The sequence below is a fragment of the Geotrypetes seraphini genome, chromosome 7, assembly GCF_902459505.1.
Source record: "Geotrypetes seraphini chromosome 7, aGeoSer1.1, whole genome shotgun sequence".
NCBI lineage: Eukaryota > Metazoa > Chordata > Amphibia > Gymnophiona > Dermophiidae > Geotrypetes > Geotrypetes seraphini.
The window spans coordinates 191688128-191705463 of record NC_047090.1 but is presented as its reverse complement, the minus strand read 5'-3'; positions in this window follow the sequence as shown (position 1 = coordinate 191705463).

Genomic DNA, 17336 nt, shown 5'->3' with positions numbered 1-17336 from the left:
AGGGTAAGAGAATAGTGATGTCATCTGCATAGCTGTATGAAATTATGCCATGATTATTTAGTTAGTAGCTGAGGGAGGCTATGTATATATTGAATAGTTAGGTGATAGGGGTGATCCTTGGGGAACTCCGCAGGGGTTGGACCATGGTTCTGATTTTTCTTGCATTGTTTTGACTCTGTAAGTTCTTAATTGTAGGAATCCTTTGAACCATGCAAATACTTTGCCTAAGATTCCTATTGAATCGAGAGTTTGTAGAAGCATGTCATGGTCTACCAAGTCGAAGGCTGCAGAAAGGTCTAGTTGTATCAACAGGATTTTCTTGCCTGTACAGAGGTATTGTCTTGCAGTGTCCATTAGTGTTCCTAGTAGTGTCTCCGTGCTGTATTTGGCTCTGAATCCCGATTGTGTGAGGTGGAGTATGTTGTGATTCTCTAGGTAAGAGGCTAAAGTTTTTGCAACGAGACCTTCCATCAGTTTGATGTACAATGGTATTGAGGCAATAGGTCTGTAATTGGATGGTTGGTCTTTTGCTCCTTTAGGGTCCTTTAATATCGGAGTTATTATGATTTCACGGAGTTCTTGTGGGAAATAACCCTCTCATAGTGATGAGTATATCCATTGTAGAAGTAGGGAGCGGAATAATATGCTTGAGTTTTTCAGTGGGTATGGGGGGCAATGGTTGAGGTCACAGGCTGCATGGCTGTATTTATTATAAAGATTGTTGAACTCTGCCATTCTATAGGTGAGAAATGGGACAAGGTTCTATCTGCTTCGACTGAGTCTTTTTCTGTTTGTGGAAATGATGTTTCTATGTGTGAGGGTGTTCCGTTGAAAGAGGCTCTGATATTTGCGATTTTGTTTTTGAAGTAGGTAGCTAAGAGGGTGGCTGTAGGTGGGGGCAAACTGTTGTTCTCTATATATATGGTGTTGTGTTTGTGAGGACTTTTAGTAGCTGGAACAGCTTTTTTGAGTCTTGGGGTCCATCTCCAATTTGTTTCGAGTAGTATGCCCTTCTTTTTTCTTTCAGTTTTTGTTTGTACTTTTGGTTTGTTGCTATCCATGCTGTTTTTGTGGATTCTTGGTTGCTTTTTCTCCATTTTCTTTCCAGTTGTCTACATTGTCTTTTGAGTTGGAGTAGTTCATTGTCGAACCATTTGTTTGATTTTCTGTGGATTTTGGTTTTAAGTTTTTCTGGGGCTAGTTCGTCTAGTGTGGCCCTACTTAGCAGGTTCCATTTTGAGATGAAGTCTTTAGATGTGTAATGTTGGATTATGGTGTCTGTTTTTGTCCAGAATACTGAGGGATCTATATGTTTGCATGAGAGGAAGGTAGTCTGTTGAGTAGTCGGAGTGTATTTGTTACAAGACCAATTGATTTCGAAGGAGTAGGTGTAGTGATCAGACCAAAGGGAACGGTTCCATATGTCCAGCTGGTGTCCTTTTTCATGTGTAGTTTGAGGATCTAAGATTTTATATGTTAGGGCTTCTAGGTATGCTAGTACGGTTTCAGCATTTTTGCAGGAATGGTTTTCAAGGTGAAGGTTGAGGTCTCCTAGAAGGAGGTTGTAGGTAGTTGCTAGGGAGTTTCGATAGATAAATTCTTCAAATATTGGCTTGGCTGTGCTCCAGTTACTTGGGGTTATGTAGCATAGTATGCATGTGAGTGTTCCTTTAAGTGATGTGCTTGAGAGTTGACAGGCAAGTACATCCATGTATTGGTTTGTTATTTTGTCTAGTAGGTGTATGTTTAATGTGTCTCTGGCTATGATGGCAATTCCTCCACCTCTCTTATTTTTTCTGCATACTAGTGTCATTTTGTGGCTTTTTGGACAGACTTCAGTTATTCTGGGGTCTGTATAAGAGGTGAGCCAGGTCTCTGTGAGGAAAAGGCAATCAAGGTTATCTTCTTCTATCCAGTTTTTTATGCGTTCTGTTTTAGGGCCAATGGCTCTGATGTTCATATAGGCGCATTTGAGAGGGATATATTCTATTGGTGAGTTGCTCGTTGTTTTCAGGTATATGAGTGATCTTTGGTGGGGTAGTATTGTGGTATTGTATGGATTTATTGGTTTTCTAGTTGTTAATTTAGGGGAGGGTTGATATGTGAAGGGCTGATAGTATGTGTTTCTGTTTAATATGAGATGCCAGTTTGGCTGGGTAATTCCTCTGGAGTATGCTATGATGGGCATTGGATATATATTGTGTGCAGTTGTTTTCCAGTCTGTTAAGAGCAGGAGTATCAGAAGGATTGCTTGTGTATAACTTAAAAGTGTGGTTCTTATGGTGGTGCAAGATGCGAAGCTCATTGTACCTAACATATCTAGTATGGTATAGAATCCTGCTGGATTGGGGGAGGGGCGGAGCTGTGCTCCTAGGTCCTCGCCGCTGCTTCTGCTGTCTGCCACTGGCTTTGGTGTGGCCCCGGTGTCTCCTTGTGCTCACCGTTATGCTCTGCTGGATTGGGGGAGGGGCGTAGCTGTGCTCTTAAGTCCCAGCCGCTGATTCTGTTGCTTGCCGCTGGATTTGGTGCGGCCCCGGTGTCTCCTTGTGCTCACCGTTATCCCCTGCTGGATCGGGGGAGGAGCGGAACTATGCTCTTAAATCCCTGCTGCTGATTCTGCTGCCTGCCGCTGGTTTCAGTGTGGCCCCGGCGTCTCCTTGTGCTCACTGTTATCCCCTGCTGGATCGGGGGAGGGGTGGAGCCATGCTTTTAAGTACCCCGCTGCTGCTGCTGCTGTCTGCTGCTGGTTTCGGTGCAGTCCCGGCCGGGTCTCCTTGTGCTCACCGCTATCTCCTGCTGGATCTGGGGAGGGCAGAACAGTGCTTCCAAGTCCCAGCCGCTGATTCTACTGCCTGCCTTTGGCTTCGGTGCGGCTCCGGCGTCTATCTAGTTCAGGCTTCAGCTTCACTATTCTGCTCGTCAGTATCTGTGCTGATTTTCAACTAGCAGTCAGATAAAGTTTTCAGAGTGCAAGAAAACTGTATTAGGCAGGCAAAAACAAACATCAGCTGACAGCCAATTCACCAGCCACTGTCAGCAAATCAAAACACAACTGCCAATTAGTATTTGTGTTGATTTACAATTAGCAGTCAGATAAAGTTTTCAAAGTATGTATCAGGCAGGCAATAATAAACATCAACCGACAGCCAGTTCACCAGCCATTGTTAGCGATTCAAAACTCAACTGCCAATAACTTGCAATCAGCCAAATCGCACTTCTGACCTACTTCTCAATGGTAGGGAGGATTAACCAGCAGTCAGTTCTCATATTTTCTCAGCAAAAACTGCCACACAGAGTTTAAACTGATGCTGCCATCTTGCAGAGTTCCGGAATCTTCTTCTGTAGTCTCTCCTGCTGACATCGTTCGTCCCAATATGGATCATTACTGTGGTCTCTTCCGTCTCCGCTCCTTCCAGGATCTTTCCAATTTTGTCCACGATGTCCTTGGTTCTCGCTCCTGGGAGGCAGATCACCAGTTGATCCTCTCTCCCTCCTGCTATGTGGCTGTCCACATGCCTCAGGATCGAGTCTCCCACTAGGATCGCTGACTTTCCCTTCTTTAGGTTTCGCTTCGGTCTCAGGTCAATGTCCTCAGTGTGCTTCGCTGCTTCCTCTCCTGGGCATCGACTAGCCATTTTCTCTCCCTCGTGCGATGTTCCTCTGTGGGTATCTTCTATGAGGTCATCTACTTCTTGTTCTCCCTTCCATGTTGGTGTAACTTCATCGTTCATCTGAAGTTCGTTTTCTTCCACTCTCCTCCTGTAGGCTTCCTTAATTAATTTCTCGAGTTCCCTGACCTCCTCCTCAATGTGTCTCTCATTCATGAAGTCTATATCTGTCCTGATTGGATCCTCTGTACTGTGAAGTCCTTCTAGTTCCTGTATCTTGTCCTCTAGTTGCTTTACTTCCTTCTTCAAGCTTCCCAGCTCCTGGCACCGACCGCATACATATGACTGTCTCCCCGAGGGGAGGTAGTCATACATATGACAGTCTGTGCAGAACACTGGAAAGCTCATCTTCTGGTTTCCCTCTACTTCCATTGTCGTTCTCTCTCTCTCTCTCTCTGCCTACTGCTGGTGTCCTCTCTCTCTCTCTCTCTCTCTGCCTGCTGCTGGTGTCCTCTCTCTCTTTCTGCCTGCTGCTGGTGTCCTCTCTCTCTCTTTCTCTCTGCCTACTGCTGGTGTCCTCTCTCACTCTCTCTGCCTGCTGCTGGTGTCCTCTCTCTCTCTCTCTGCCTGCTGCTAGTGTCCTTTCTTTATCCCTCTCTGCCTGCTTGCTGTCCTTCCCTGGTGTCCTTGGGTGTAGTTACTTGGCCCTTCTTGAGGCCCTTCGCAAAGGCGCTCTCGCTAAGACGAGTGACTTTCCCGCTCGCCTTTGCCGTACGCCATTGGCTCCTCCCCTTTTAAGGGGGAGCTTCAAGTGATGTCAGGGAGTGGGCGAAGCTACCTCTCGCCTCAGCCCCTCACCCTCTGCCTTCTCTGCTCCCACGTGCCTTCTTTGGTGGATTTTCTCCTCTCTCCCTCCTTTGCCCGACTTCATCTGCCTGCCCCAAACTCAGGCAAACTGGATCTTCAGAAGCTGTGCCTACTTTTCCCAACCAGTTTCTTCTCTGTTTTATTCCTCTGTATTATTATTTGATCTTAATATTAACCAAGTTGAACTCCATATTGGTTGATGACTCAATTTATAAAACTAAGTTTTAGTTTAGTTTTAGAGTAATTTTTTTAACAGAGCTTCTGACTTATGATGATGGCAAATAGGCATTTATATATCTGTATAAAATAATGCATGTCTGTCTTTATAAAATCTTTAGATAAGTTGCAGAAATCACACACTGAGATCAGGTCAGTGAAAATAGGGTTACTATATGTCTCCAGAAAAAGGAGGACAGATTGAGATATCCAGGTTTTACTTCCACTGAAAGCAATAGAAGTACAGAAGACAGACTGAGACATCCGGGTTTTACTTCCACTGAAAGCAATGGAAGTACAGAGGACAGATTGAGACATCCGGGTTTTACTTCCATTGCTTTCAACGGAAGTAAAACCCAGATGTCTCAATCAGTTCTCCTTTTTCTGGAGCCATATAGTAACCCTAAGTGAAAGTATTTTACAATCTGCATGTATACTTGAGAACTCTGCTCCTAAACATGCTTACTGGCTAAAGTGCACACTTTTATGCCTCTTGAAGCAAATTTATATCCAAAAGTGAGTTTATACAGTTACACCCTTATGTGAAAGTAGAAATCTGTCATAACGAAGACTGCTGTTGCTATCAAAGTCCTCTCATGCCAGCAACGGTTTCTACTTAAATATTCCCAAAGTGCATTCAATTGAAAAGAGAAGCCTGCTGAAGTGATCTTTTCATTCTCCTTCTCTATTCTCCTCTCAGCCATAGCAAGAAAGTTATCATGAAATGAGTATTCAAAGAGGCAATTAAAGAAACCTTTGCACTTATCTATTAGGAAGACACACAAGAGAATGACTGAGAGACAGCAGGAAGCAGAGAATCAATCAGTATTAGGTGGTCCAGACTACTGCTGGTGGGCCTGGAGAGGCATCTCCTGAGAGCTAAAAGCTCCACACTGATAATTACTGCTTCTGATAAGGCCTCTCTCTGACGCTTGCACTGAAAGGACAGCAGTAATGAAGCAGTGATGCTGCTTCACTTTCTCTAGCCTCCAATTCCCTCTCCGAGCCCCCTCCTAGGCTTGAAACAATGATTGTGGGGAGCAGAAAGCTCCCACCAGCCTTGAAGCAACTCCGGTGGGCAAGAGGAACTGAAATATGGAGGGAGAAGATAAGGAAGAGACAGAGGAGTGAGGCCGGATCCCTGGAGCCCAACAGAGAATTAGAGTGATGATGAAAGGACCTGGTGCGCATTTACTGCCCTTTTATTCACAGCGTCATCTAGAAGATGAAAGAAGTTAGCCAGCTTTGGAAATTCACTTGACTTTTCCTTTCGTTAGGTTTCACTTAACAAGGACTTGTAAAAAAAAAATCCAACCTGCCTCTAACTTTACTTCATATCATTATTTGTTAGACCGTAGTATATAGGAAAATAAAGAGCTCATGTTTCAATTTAATCTACTTTTAGATAACATAAGTTGCAACAACACTTTAATTCTTCCAACTTAAACACATAAAATAGTTAAAATTCACTTATAATTAAGCAAATAAATGAAATACTGATCTGTTTTCCTTACTCATGCTTTAAGTGACATGAACAGAACAGAACATTCCCAGGTTCACCCTGACAGGCCGGTGAGCCTCACTTCGGTTGTTGGAAAAATAATGGAAGTGTTGCTGAAAGAAAGGATAGTGTATTTCCTTGAATCTAATGGGTTACAGGATCCGAGGCAACATGGCTTTACAAAAGGTAAATCGTGCCAAACGAACCTGATTGAATTTTTTGATTGGGTGACCAGAGAGCTGGATCGAGGACATATGCTAGATGTAATTTACTTGGATTTCAGCAAAGCCTTTGATACAGTTCCTCATAGGAGGCTGTTGAACAAACTTGAAGGGCTGAAGTTAGGACCCAAAGTGGTGAACTGGGTCAGAAACTGGCTGTCGGACAGACGCCAGAGGGTGGTGGTTAATGGAAGTCGCTCGAAGGAAGGAAAGGTGACTAGTGGAGTCCCTCAGGGTTCGGTGCTGGGGCCAATCCTGTTCAATATGTATGTAAGTGACATTGCTGAAGGGTTAGAAGGAAAAGTGTGCCTTTTTGCAGATGATACCAAGATTTGTAACAGAGTAGACACCGAAGAGGGAGTGGAGAATATGAAAAAGGATCTGCAAAAGTTAGAGGAATGGTCTAATGCCTGTCAACTAAAATTCAATGCAAAGAAATGCATTTTGGGATTAATAATAGGAAGGAACTGTATATGCTGGGAGGTGAGAAGCTGATATGCACGGACGGGGAGAGGGACCTTGGGGTGATAGTGTCCGAAGATCTAAAGGCGAAAAAACAGTGTGACAAAGCGGTGGCTGCTGCCAGAAGGATGCTGAGCTGTATAAAAAATAATTCTATTCTAATAATCTTTTAGCATTTTACCGTACTGTTATCTGTATCTTGTATTTCACTGATTGTCAGTCACTCTTTGATGTAAACCGCTGAGAAATCGTCAGATTGCGGCGGTATATAAAAATAAAGTTATTATTATTATTATAAAGAGAGGTGTAGTCAGTAGAAGGAAGAAGGTGTTGATTCCCCTGTACAGGTCGTTGATGAGGCCCCACTTGGAGTATTGTGTTCAGTTTTGGAGACCGTATCTGGCGAAGGATGTAAGAAGACTTGAAGTGGTCCAGAAGAGGACGATGAAAATGATAGAAGGCTTGCGCCAGAAGTTGTATGAGGAGAGACTGGAAGCCCTGAATATGTATACCCTAGAGAAAAGGAAGGACAGGGGACATATGATTCAGACATTCAAATACTTGAAGGGTATTAACTTAGAACAAAATCTTTTCCAGCAAAATGAAAATGGTAAAACCAGAGGACATAATTTGAGGTTGAGGGGTAGTAGATTCAAGAGCAATGTTAGGAAATTCTACTTTACGGAGAGGGTGGTGGATGCCTGGAATGCACTCCCGAAAGAGGTGACGGAGTTCAAAGAAGCGTGGGATGAACACAGAGGATCTAGAATCAGAAAATAATATTAAATATTGAACTAAGGCCAGTACTGAGCAGACTTGCACGGTCTTTGTCTGTATATGGCCGTTTCGGGGAGGATAGGCTGGGGAGGGCTTAAATGGCTGGGAGGATGGGCTGGAGTAGGCTTTGATGGAGATTTCGGCAGTTGGAACCCAAGCATAGTACCGGGGAGAGCTTTGGATTCTTGCCCAGAAATAGCTAAGAAGAAAAAATTTAAATTGAATCAGGTTGGGCAGACTGGATGGACCATTTGGGTCTTTATCTGCCCTCATCTACTATGTTACTATGTTACTCAGGCCTCCACTCCTGCCATCCATCAACCTCTAAGTCCAGCTTCATATTTGCCTCAGCACGGTCTGTAGTAACTCAAGGGTCAGGGCAGGCCTGACGGTGCATGCTATACTGCTTTTCCTGCTAAGTAGCACCAGTGCTTTTACTTACACGACTGGATCATTCGATCCGCTTGGGCAGGTGTCTGTGCTAGAAACTCTGCCCATTTTGCTGACATCATCAGCAGGTGTCTGAGATGGGACACTGAAGTCTGCTGTTAGGTTTTCATTGTTTAAAGCTTATGGTCCAGAGCCAGCGTTTTAAAGGCCCACATTTCTGGCACTTACCTTCCACAAGAATCGTGTCTATAGAGGGGTCAAAGACCACTTCTGGTGTTAACCATGCCTACAGTGGCCGTAGGCGCCTCTTTAGTTGGGACAAAGGTGCCATTTCTAGAGGCACCTGAGGGTGCCTCCATTTTTTTAAAATGACATTTTAATTGGTTTACGTTAGGTGGTGGTAGAGCGCCAAAAGCCACCTAATAGTGCTATTTTCAGAATTTGCTCCTATGTGTTTATTTTTTATAGTATTACAATTTTGTAATTGTGGGTTAGTTAAAAATTCATTGGTTAGTGTTTTTACTCCTTAGGGCTGGCTTTTGGTTGGGGGGGGGAAACTCTGCTGGTCATTCTATTCTGGTATTAATTTCTATGGACTGTAAATAAGTATAGACTTCCCTGTATATCTAAGAACAAGGGGTTAGGGGGCTGTTCACTAATATTACAACACAGTAATGAGGTATTACACCAATATAAAGAGATGTTCTAGTTCCTTTTTCCAGATTAACCCTCCTTGCAGTTCTGTCGTGATAATATTCTCTTTAACCTATAATGCCACTCCTGCTCCTTTTTTTCCTACCCTGTCATTCTTCATTAGACACACTCATATGAAATCAAAGCAGCGGAGTTTTCCAATAGATCTCTGTCCATATCTCGCATTTGGGAACCTATACAACATTTTTCTTTTAACCGTTGACTTCCTAGATGGCTTGTTTCTGAATTACCGGTCCCTAAGGTTGATAATTAATTATCTATCATGGATGTTGATGCCCGCCCTACCTTTCATCTTTTTGATCCTCTTACTCCTTTTCAATCATCTGGTCTTACTGCTTCTTATCTCCTGATCTCTTTCTCTCTTTTCTTTCCTCCTCCTCCCCAGGATTAGGATTCATTTGACATTGAGATATCATGGTACCTTATTAATGTTAAGACAATTTACTTGACCCCTCTAAACTACTATTCTAGAGTGTACTAAAGTATTATTATTGTCAATGTATATTTACCTTTCTCAATGTATTCCTTGCCGAATACTTTTGTGTTTTATTTTTGAAAATCAATAAACATATTTGAACTTGAGATTATAACCTGGTATAAAAATGTTCCAGTCTAAGCTCTCCATAAACCACAACTCCATGACCACCATTAATGCCAAGCCTTTCACAGCCTGTAGATTGCAGCTACTACAAGGTTGCAATTATTACAACATATGGCAGCTACTGTGTAGGTCTAAATATGATTGATCAACACCCTTATTGCAGACATTACTGGTTACCAGTAGAGGCGCGGATAAAATTTATAATTTTATGTTTAGTTTTTAAGCATTTATATAAAAACTCTCCACATTATATGATCATGTTGTTGAAGATGAGAAATACTCTGGTTTCTAGACATCAATTCTCTTAAATAAGACTGAGACCCCAAGAGCCTCTCTGATCCGTTTGGCTTCATCACATAAAAAATATTTCACAATAGTGGCTCCAAATATCTGAAATTCTCTGCCTTTGTATATTCAAAGTGGAACTAATTATTTGTGCTTACATAAACTCTTGTTTCTTTCTAACACTTAGCTGAGTGTTAAATAATTTCCTGATAGAGAATACCAGGCTAAAACGGTAGTACTGTAATTTGACTGCTTGTGACTAAGGGTAGAAACAGGACAGAAAATGGCATATTGAATTGTTTAAAACCAGAACCTTATTCCCATGCTTTAGGCATTACTGTGATCAAATCTACTTTCTTCTATATCAAGTTTCAAGTTTTATTAGGATTTTATATACCGCCTATCAAGGTTATCTAAGCGGTTTTTACAATCAGGTACTCAAGCATTTTCCCTATCTGTCCCGGTGGGCTCACAATCTATCTAATGTACCAGGGGCTATGGAGGATTAAGTGACTTGCCCAGGATCACAAGGAGCAGCGCGGGGTTTGAACCCACAAACCCAGGGTGCTGAGGCTGTAGCTTCAACCATTGTGCCACACACTCAGCAGATTAAAAAGAACAGTTACTTACTGTAACAGATGTTATCCAGGGACAGCAGGCAGATATTCTCGACTTGTGGGTGACGTCATCTACGGAGCCCCGACGCGGACAGCTTTTCAAGCAAACTTGATTGAAGATTCAAGTTTGCTGTGCTGCACCACGCATGTGTGTGCCTTCCTGCTCCACTAGAGGGCGCATCCCCTCCTCGTGGTCTTCAGTTCACATAGCCAGCAAAGAAGCCAACCCCGGGGAGGCGGGAGGGTTGCGAAAATATCTGCCTGCTGTCCCTGGATAACACTGTTACGGTAAGTAACTGTGCTTTATCCCAGGACAAGCAGGCAGTATATTCTCGACATGTGGGTAACCTCCAAGCTAACCAAAAAAGGGATGGAGGGAAGTTGGCAATTTAGGAAAACAGATTACATAACACCGACTGGCCAAACCGGCCGTTGCTCCTGACAGTAGTGTGAGGTAAAGGTATGAACCGAAGACCAAGTGGCAACTTTGCAGATCTCCTCGATGGGCGTGGACCTGAAGAAAGCGACAGAATCCGCCATCGCTCGGACCTTATGTCCCATGACCCGACCATGCAGCACGAGACCAGCCTGAGCGTAGCAGAAGGATATACAAGCCGCCAACCAGTTGGACAAGGTGCGCTTGGAAACAGGATGTCCCAACCGATTAGGATCAAAGGATAAAAACCGAGGAACCTTCCGATGAGACTGAGTGCGTTGGAGATTAAAAGCCAACGCCCTCTTACAGTCAAGAGTGTGAAGCACCACTTCCCCAGGATGAGAATGAGGCTTGGGAAAAAAGATCGGAAGAACAATGGACTGATTGAGATGGAAATCAGACACCACCTTAGGCAAAAAGTTGGGATGAGTGCGGAGAACCACCTTGTCATGATGGAAGACAGTAAAAGGCGGATCCGCCACCAAAGCTTGCAGCTCACTCACTCTACGAGCCGAGGTGAGCGCAAGCAGGAAGATAACCTTCCAAGTAAGGAACTTCAGGTGAGATTTATCCATAGGCTCAAATGGAGGTTTCATAAGTTGAGCAAGGACTACATTGAGATCCCAAACCACAGGAGGAGGCTTGAGAGGTGGATGAACATTCAAGAGCCCCCGCATGAACCGAGAAACCAAAGGGTGAACAGAGAAGGACTTCCCATCAAGCTGATGATGGAAGGCAGCAATCGCACTAAGATGCACCTGAATAGAATTTGTCTTAAGACCAGACTGGGACAAATGCAGCAAATACTCCAGGACACAGCAATGCAGCAAATACTCCGAGGACACAGAAGCAGAAAAGGGTTCCAGATGATTGGAAGAACACCAGGAAGTGAATCTAGTCCACTTCTGGGAATAACAGAGCCTCATCGAAACCTTGCGAGAGGCCTCCAAAACCTCCCTGACCGACTGGGAGAACTGAACAAAAGAAGTCAGGTGGAAAGGAACCAAGCAGTCAGATGTAGCAACTGCAGATTGGGATGCAACAGCGAACCTCAACTCTGAGACAGCAGAGAGGGAAAAACAGGCAGAAGAAGAGGCTCCCTGAAACTGAGTTGAAGAAGCAGGGAAAACCACGGCTGTCGAGGCCATCGAGAAGCAATTAGGATCAGAGTGGCATGCGTCGATTTGAGATGCACCAACGTTCGCAAGATCAACGGGAAAGGCGGAAACACATAAAGGAACTTTCCCTCCCAAGCGAGGAAGAAGGCATCCGCCTCGAGACGATCCGGGGAGTACATCCTGGAACAAAAGAGAGGCAGCTTGTGATTGAGGGGGGAAGAGAACAGGTCTATCTGAGGGGTCCTCCACCGCTCGAACACCTGACGCAAGACCCGGGAATGCAGAGACCACCCGTACAGTTGCAGAAGGCGACTTAGCTTGTCCGCCAGACAGTTTCGCTCCCCTTGGATGTAAACCGCACGAAGAAAGATGTTGTGGCGAATCGCCCAATCCCAAAGACGAAGGGCCTCCCGGCAAAGAGACAGGGAGCCCGTGCCCCCTTGTTTGTTGACATAATACATTGCCACCTGATTGTCCGTGCGCACCAGAACCACTCGGTCCTGAAGCAGGTGATGAAAAGCCACAGCGGCCAAATAAATGGCCCGAAGCTCTAAAAGGTTGATGTGACAGTGACGGTCCTCCACCGACCACAGACCCTGGGTCCGTAGACCGTTGAGATGAGCCCCCCAGGCATACTCCGACGAGTCCGTGGTGAGGACCTTGTGATGCGGAGGGGCGAGAAAGAGCAAACCCATGGAAAGATTGGAAGAGTTGGTCCACCAATGGAGCGAGCGTCTCAAAGAAGGAGTCACCGCAATGAGACTGGAAGTGGGGTCCCAGTCCTGACGCCACTGAGAAGCCAGGGTCCACTGAGGGATGCGAAGGTGCAACCTGGCAAACGGCATGACATGGACGGTGGAGGCCATGTGGCCCAAAAGAATCATCATCCGTTTCGCCGAGACAGAGGGCAGCAAAGAAACTTGCTCGCTCATACGGACGAGAACAGCCTGCCGAGGAGGAGGTAGGAACGAATGCAGGTGCACCGTGTCCAGCACGGCCCCAATGAATTGCAGGGACTGCGAGGGGCACAACAGGGACTTTGGGAAGTTTACCTTGAACCCCAGACTCTGAAGGAATGTAATAGTCTGTCGGGTCGCTGACATAACCTCCTCCCTCGACGGGGCCTTGATCAGCCAGTCATCCAGATAGGTGAACACCTGAAGGCCCCGGGACCGCAGGTCCGCCGCCACCACTGCGAGACACTTCGTGAAGACTCGCGGGGACGAAGCCAGCCCGAACGGGAGGACCCTGTACTGGAGGTGCTAGTCCCTTACCTGAAACCGAAGGAACTGGCGACAAGCTGGATGCACCGGAACGTGGGTATAGGCCTCCTTCAGATCGAGGGAGCATAGTCGGTCCCCCTCGTCCAGCAAGGGATAAAGAACCGGAAGGGAGAGCATCCTGAACTTCTCCCGAATCAGAAACTTGTTGAGGCGCCGTAGGTCCAAGATCGGACGCAGGTCCCCGGTCTTCTTGGGGACCAGGAAATACCGGGAGTAAAACCCCCGCCCCCGTTGATCAGGGGGAACTTCTTCCACTGCCCGCAGGTGAAGAAGGGCCCGAGCCTCCAAGAGAAGCAGGGGCTACTGCGCCCGATTGGAAGGACACGCGCTTGGTGGACTGTCCAGAGGCAACTCCCGGAAGTTCAGGACATAACCGGTGGCAATCACACCCAGAACCCACGCATCCGATGTTATGCGTTCCCAACTGGGGTAAAAGGCTCTGAGACGGCCCCCGATGGGAAGGGGGTCCGAATGGAGCCAGGAGGGGGCCCACCCCCATCCGCCCAGACCGTCAAAAAGACGGGGCAGGCTTGGCCGCGGCCGGCGGCTGAGATTTCGGCAAAGCCTGGGAATGCGCCTGCTGCCGCCTGGGAGGCGGGTGCGGAAAAGCCGGGGTCGACTTCTGGGGCTACCTCCGAGAAGGAGCACGATAGGCCCTCAAAGAAGTTGGCTTCGCCATGGGACGCACCAGGGAAGCAAAGGACCGCTCATGCTCCGAAAGGCGTTTAGTAGCCGCCTCGATGGAGTCGTCGAATAGCTCGTTCCCTACGCAGGGAAGGTTGGCCAGGTGATCCTGGAGGTTAGGATCCATGTCAACCAGCCGGAGCCACGCCAGACGGCGCATGGCTACCGCAAAGGCGGACACATGAGACGAGAGCTCAAATGCGTCATAAGCCGCATGAAAAAGATGGAGACGAAGCTGGGACAGAGAATCCACCAGCTGCCCAAACGCAACCCGGCGGGAGGCGGGCAAGTCATCCTGGAAGGCGGGTAGAGACCGGACCAGGAATTTGAGGTAGGACGTGAAAGTGAACGAATAGTTCAGTACACGGTTCGCCATCATAGAATTTTGGTAAAGTCTCCGCCCAAATTTTTCCATAGTCCACCCCTCCCGTCCCGGCGGGACCGCCGCCAAGACACGGGACGGGTGAGACTTCTTGAGCGAGGATTCAACTAGCAAAGACTGGTGAGATAACTGCCCTCGCTCAAACCCCGGGAAGAGAACCGTCCGATATTTTGATTCCATTTTGGGCGGAACCGCAGTGACCGCGTAAGGGGTCTCCAAGTTGCGGATAAAGGCCTGCCGGATCACCGGGTTCAAGGGGAGACGAAGAGACTCTCGAGGCGGAGATGGCATGTCAAGCTCCTCCAAGAACTCTTTTGTATACTCAGAGTCCGACTAGAGGTCCAAATGGAGAGCCCGCCCCATGTCCTGCACGAACCTCGTGAAAGAGTCCTCAGGTGGGGTGGCTGAACAGGACCGCCGTGCAGCCGAAAAGGAGGGGGAAGCCTCTGGAGAATAGTGAGGTTCCCTCTCAGCTCCCCCACGCCCCGAACCTCAGGACACCGCACTCAGGGAGTGAGCCGGGGTCGAGGACCGACGGCACCTCAAGGAGCCCCTCGGGGAAGACCCCGGGGTGCGAGGCCCCGAAGCCCGTCGATGGCTCGGGGACGGGTTCCCGGACACCCCCCCCGGAGAAGTCCCACCCTCTCAGCCTGGAGCCCCGGACCGAGGAGGGGTCAGAATCAACCGGGGATTGGAGAGAGACAACTCCGAAACCCGGAGGGGCCCCGCAGCGCGCACCGCCAGGGAACGACCCCGTCACGGGGGGGAATCCCAGGCACGCTTGGCCAGCCACCGGGATGGGGTTAAAGCAGGCTTCGACCGGCGCTTCGCCTCCCGGCGCCCCGAGGGTGAGGAATCAGAAGACGAGAGACGCCGGGAGCAACGCACCTTGCCCCGATGGGCCTCGACGCGAGGCTCAGGCTGGTCTGGCGCACGCGAGGTCGAGGCCGGTTGCAGGTGGGCTAACGCCGAGGAGAGCTCCGAGGATATCATGGCACGGAATATATCCTGAAAAACAGGCACCGATAGCATCGAAGGCATGTTGGGCGCCGTTGTGCATTCCACAGAGGGCGACCTCGACATCGAGTATTCCTGCGTGGTGGAAGCACGCCCCGAAGGCTTGGAGGGCTTAGCTGGGGCCAGGGGCAGGGTACCCCCCCTTGCACGGCCGGAGCCCCCGAGGATGACTTCTTCGCTGGCGTCAAACCTGAAGAAGGAAGAGGGGACTTACCCGGAGCAGAGGACTTCGGCGTTGAGGTCTTCGAGGTCGAGGACATCCGAGGCAGGGCCAAGGTCATCGAGGCCGAGGTCAAGGCCGGGGCTGAAGCCGAGGCCGACATCGAGACCGAGACCGAGGGCTGCTCCACGGCAAAAAGGTCCACCATATGGGCCTGACGGCGGCGCAGAGCATGATCCTGGAAGGTAGTGCGCCGGGGGCAGGAGTCAGTGGGATGGTCAGCCCCCAGGCACAAGATGCACCACCGATGAGGATCAGTGATCGACAGAAGCCGATCACACTGGGTGCACTTCTTAAACTCGGACATGGCCCGGGACATAAGCAAAAAGAAAAGGCCACGCGGCCACGACAACCCGGGAGCTGAAAAAACCGCGAAACAACGCTAAAACAAGAAAATAAGCAGGAACAAAAAGCGCACAGCGACTCCGATAAAATAACAAAGCCGCAGTGCTAGAAGGCACGTTGGAACAGAGAGACCAAGAACAGGACTTTCTGGCTCCGCAGAAACTTTAGAACTGAAGACCACGAGGAGGGGATGCGCCCTCTAGTGGAGCAGGAAGGCACACACATGCGTGGTGCAGCACAGCAAACTTGAATCTTCAATCAAGTTTGCTTGAAAAGCTGTCCGCGTTGGGGCTCCGTAGATGACGTCACCCACATGTCGAGAATATCTGCCTGCTTGTCCAGGGATAATCTATATTATATCAAGCTATAACTATGTCTCATAGTCCAAATGGTAATTATCCAGAGACTGGATTACTGTAATGCACTCTATTTAGAGATAGCATCTTCACGATGTAAAGTCCAACAGGTTATTCAAAATGCAGCAGCACAGTTAAGATGTGGAGGGAGCAGATTTGAACATTTCACACCATTGCTGAAGCCTATCAAATTTTGTATTATTTATAAAGTTCTTTTGTTGATTTTTAAAGTTACTCATGAAGCAATTGTACCTAGGATTATATTCAAATCTAATAGCAAACTCAGCCCAATGCTTGAGTATATAAAACGAACAACAAATGAGGAATGAAGGAGAGAAATAAACCAAACGCCTCCTGATAATGCCGGGTTCAGGAAAAACTGGTGATAGTATATTGAAAAATGTCTGAAGACATATAGATTTATAAGAATATACAGTATATTAAGGGGAGGTATCGGTGAGTACTCGTGCCATCCAGGCACTTTGACAATGACAAATCTGTGCCTCATTGTCACCAGTAGTTCACATCATTTCGCTCCCCCTCCGTGACTGAAACTTCAATATGAAAGAAATTAATTAGTGAGATGCATACGACTGTTCCTCTGAACCACCACCCAGAAAATTGTGACTCAATAAGTGCTTTAAAAGCCTCAAAACAAAAAATGATGCTTCAAATTTGTGTACGGTAATAAATATTAGTGCTTATCTGAGTCCTCTATAAGTTAACTGGACCTAAGGGCCAAGAAAAATCGGCTGGTTTTCTTTCAACAGTAAACGATGATCTTCCAGAGGTCCCCGTTTCAAATTCTTCTTCAAGGATTATGTTTTGTCCGATTGTTCCTTAACTCCCTCGTCTACATATGCTATGACTGTTTTATCTCAAGCTGTTGCAACTCATCACCAACGTCCTGAAGCAATTTTACAAAAAAAACCATCCAGGACTCCAAGAATGGTGAGACATCAGATCTTTAATAGGGGACGCCCTCTGTTTCTGCTCTTCTGAAGCAATTATGCACAAGACTATGGGGTCCTTTTATCAAGCCGTGCTAGCGGGGTTAGCGCGTCGGACATTTCATCACACACTAACCCCCGCGGCTAGCGTGGCAGGCGGTTTAACATGCAGTATTATGCGTGTTAAACCCCTACCGCAGCTTGATAAATGGACCCCTATATCCAAACCTAATAGCATGCTCAGTCGAATGTTTGAATATTCAAAATTGCTCTTAGCTGATAAGAC